The sequence below is a fragment of the Haemaphysalis longicornis genome, unplaced genomic scaffold (assembly GCF_048455015.1).
Source record: "Haemaphysalis longicornis isolate Haplotype H1 unplaced genomic scaffold, Haemaphysalis longicornis Haplotype H1 scaffold_6, whole genome shotgun sequence".
NCBI classification, from domain to species: domain Eukaryota; kingdom Metazoa; phylum Arthropoda; class Arachnida; order Ixodida; family Ixodidae; genus Haemaphysalis; species Haemaphysalis longicornis.
In genome coordinates, this window is record NW_027526407.1 from 143,566,107 (window position 1) to 143,570,504 (window position 4,398).

Genomic DNA, 4,398 nt, shown 5'->3' on the forward strand with positions numbered 1-4,398 from the left:
ATGTTAGCGTGCTTGAACCTTTACCTCTATAGTAGACGGGGTATATTTCATTTTTGTTGCGGTCAATATATTTTTTGACCTATGTTTTGCATTTGTTTTATGTGCTTGTAATTGTACCATCAGCATACTTGTGAAATAAATTTGTGTTAATTTGATTCAACTCCTTTCTTGACCGAATCAGGTGAAAGGTGGTGCGATTAATAGAACGTTGCGGGAATAGTTCTATGAAAGGCGGTCATTGGGACAACTAAGCTAACCGCTGGGTTAACTCATTTTTAGTTAAAAAGATATCTCGCTTGCGGGTGTCATTCTCTGTTCGGCCACCACGGTGACCCGTAATTATCCCAAGCGGGCCACTGCTTAATTACTGCTATAATAACAACTCACGCAATAAAAAACAAACGCAACTTATGATATTAACTCACATAACTGCAGTCCGAGCGCAAATTGCAAGACAACAAATAAAAAATTCTTCTGAGAAGCTATCATCTCAGTCCTCATAATTTTTTCATGTCATTTGCGTCGACCAACTATGTCCGAGCACAACAATAAGGACACAATCATAAAGCAATCATGAACTGGTTCATACCAGGCAATTTCACGCAAAATACTTTTTTTATGGGAAATTGTAATAGCGAAAATGTCGCTGCAATTACTTTATTTATAATCCGCTACGAATTCTGCAAAAGAAAATCCGTAATTTTCCTTGTTGTCGAGCGGTAAAGGCAAAACTAACACCCGCCACGGTGGCTCAGTGACTAAGGCGTTGCGCTGCTGAGCACGAGGTCATGGGTTCGTTTCCCGGCCGCGGCGGCCGCTTTTCTGATGGAGGCGAAAAGCAAAAACGCCCGTGCGTACGAGATTTCGGCACACGTTAAGATCCCCTGGTAGTCAAAATTAATCCGGAGCCCTCCACTACGGCGCGCCTCATCGCCTGCGTTGCGTCGGCGCGTTAAACCCTACAATCAATCAAATCAATCAATCAATCAAAGGCAAAACTAACGCAAAATGAGCTGCAGCGTTGATTTTTCATTTCGTTACCCACAGTCCACTGTACCTACAGTATATTTAAGCAATTGGACGACCCGCAGAACAAATTTCGAGCGCTCCGCGCGTAAAAAAGCACCGTTTCCTTGCCCGCGCGCGGCCGCGCGCACGGCCAGCCGCCGCTTTCGCTTTCAGTTGTCGTTGACTACAGCGCCGCCGCTATTTTCTGCGCGAAACGAGCACCTATACGGGCGGCCGGTCGGGCCACTCTAAAACTTCTAGTACACTCTAGTTCAGCCCGACCATGGAGAAAAGAAAAGCTGAGCCCGACGAACATACGGCGTCCTGCCACGGCGGATTTTCCGCCGCGCGAACTTCGTCGTGAAAGTTCGCTCCATGGCCACTTCTCCCGTATCTGGGCGGCACGTGTTGACTGAACACGAGCATACCGCATTACCTAGCTGGCCTTAGTCGGCGGTGATCGCGACGATCTCTCGCGTTTTCGGTGAAAACCGACACAGGCGGTGTATCCGCCAAGACTGGGCGGGCGACTGACTGATCGCGCCAGACCGTGATGTCCCGCCAGCGCGGAATACAGGGCTGCGCTCTGTGCTACGTACGAAGTGCTACGCACGAAGTGGACTTTCAAATAGACGCTTCATGCAACATGGGAAGTTGGACCTACCCTTATCGTCATACTTGCTTCGACACAGTACCAGGCGTGCTCGCTAACTTCTTGCATGCCTGTGCGTCAGCGCTAGATCACGAACACGCGAGCAAGCCGCATATTCGTTTGTTCGTGCGTGCGTGCGTGCGTGGAACTAGTTTTTCTTTCGAACGAACACCAGCGGCGGGGGCGCGGAGGCCGATACCGGAACTATGTGCGGTGTAGCGATGCGCGCGCAATTGACCGGAGTGCATTCGCGGCTTTCGCAAGCTTCGCGCCTTAAGCTTGGGATCTTTCGCTGCTATGAAGACCGTGGATTTATCTACCGGACGAAGAAACGCTGGCAGGAAGTAGACGTTAACCTCGCCTTCTTTTCTTATGTATTTAACGAAGCAGAGTTGCTCTCTAACTTCGGTCCGCGAAAGTGGTTAGCCCTAACGTTTTCGTGACTCATTTTGACCGTTGCGTACATTTGAAGGGCGGCTTTTGTACCCATGTGCAAACAGCATCAATTCTTGCACCATTTCAATCCCTTTGTTTCGTGAAGTGTTGGTATTTTAGCCGGGTGTTTTTGATAGCTGAATGTTTTCCCAGGTAAAAAGCACGGTCATGCGAATAGTGGCAGCGCTATCCTGTATTTTTAGCTGGGTGGCTAGGTTTAGAGTGTCTCTCGTGCAGTGGCTGTGGCTACCTGCACGGCTCCAAAGAATAAGTACACCCAGCGCCGCCCCGCGGAAGCTTGAGCTAACTTTGGGTCGGTGAGAGCCAGACGGAGGGCGCGCGTTCATATATTTGGCACCTCTCGGTTGTCTGTTTTTGCGATTCTGCGATTGTTTTTTGAAATGTGTCGGGCTTGAAAACTGTTCTGGCAAATAGTTGCCCCATGTCTCAAGTGCTTCTGTGCGATTTCCGGACAATTACGGGGCTGAACTACTACTGTCGGCCTCGGGTGCGCGAGAAGTTGCAGAGATTGTACGTTCCGGCGCGCGTGTACGTCGTGAAAGAAATGGATGGGACAGACATCGTTGCGAAGTCCCATTCTCAGCAAGGGAAGCTTATTTAAAGCGCCAATTCAGGTCAGTATTAATTTTTCTTGTATCACAGCCTAATAAAGTGACCCCAGCGTTACAACGGCGCTGCACGATAGAAGCGTGTTTGTGTTGTTTCCTCTGTTCGCGCAACCACACAAGCGTTACTTTTTCGGTTGCCCTTCTTCAGCTCGGTTGGTGTTGTCACTAATTAACACGGATTCCAAACGTTATTAGCTGATGACAAAGTAAACGCAGTTCCACACGGTTGGAAATCTGCTGCGTAGCTGCGGTTGTCTTTACGAAGATTCCGTTTAGTTTCGGCTTCTATCTTGTAAGTAATGTTAGAGTCGTCTTAGCGGCTAATTGTGACACAGTTTGTTCATGCCGGTCAGAATTCACCAAAAAAATGACACCATATTCCCGCAGAGGAACCCTCAGTAGTATGCAAAGCAGCCATGTGGTTGATTCAAGTGCCCATTAGTTTTCAGTTCGTCGTTCCCGTTAGGTTGAGGTACGTAGCTACCGTTATATTTACAGTTTGGTTTCCATGGTAACTACCACACTTTTCACTTACCGGAACTACGAAATTGGAAATTGCGTTGAGCCTATGGCTGTCTCGCATACTACTCAGGGTTCCCCTACGGGAAGATGGTGTAATTTTATTAGATGCGACGGGGCTATGTCCCTCCCTTGTCGTTGTTGCGCCGTCCACACCCCCACTGCGCATGCTCGGCTTGCTGAACGCCCGGTGGTATCTTACCATTTAATGGCTCCTGGAGCGACAGTGTTACCGGTGTCTTCCTGCATGGGCCGGCCCGAGATGAGCCGAGCATGCGCAGTGGGGGTGTGGACGGCGCCACAACAAGGGAGGGACATAGCCCCGACCATGAGATGCTGGAGCGACAGTGTTGCCGGTGTCTTCCTAGGCCGGCACGAGACGAGCACGCTTCCCCTTAAAGGGCTCCTGGAGCGGCAGTGTTGCCGGTGTTTTCCTGGGCCGGCGGATGGACGGACGACGGACGACGGAGACGAGAGCAAGAGATGCTTTACATCTAAAAAGTATTTCCTCCTCCTCCCTATCCTCTGCTTAAACAATAATAATCTCAACTTTCAGAGTACGCAAAACGCATTAAAGAAGTCAGCGCGAGAGAATGCAACCTTGCCTTCGATAGCTTGGAACGCTTTATCTTGGAATTCGTGGTCGAACTCTGCAGTCTTCGGGGAACAAAGTAGGGCGGTAAGCGGAATGCGTATTGACCGTCTTGACTTTGCTTTGGCATCACCCGCGAAGTGCTGTGCACATATTCTTGTGCCGCCTTTTGGCATCCATTAGGTGCCGTGAATGTCGCTAAAAAAAGGTTACTGCTGATAAAACAATAGTGGCGGAGGCCGTAATACTTTGTGTTATGTAAATACTACAACACCATGCGATTCATTGCACCGCGCGTTGTGTATGGAACACTGAAAGCAAACGTTTTAGTTTCACGGCCCTTCGTGTCTGCGCTGCGCATAAACAGTCATCGTACTCATAATTTTGCTCCTTCCACTGACAAAAAATGTCATGGCTTTTTTACTGCTAAAACCGATTTCTTGCGACGCTTATTCTCCGAGGCTGCCCGACAAACCTCTACAGAACGATGACAGGCTGCCTTTCGCGATTCTGGCAGTCCTTCACGCAGCAGTAGCGCCGCTGCCACTAATTCTTTCCTGCAG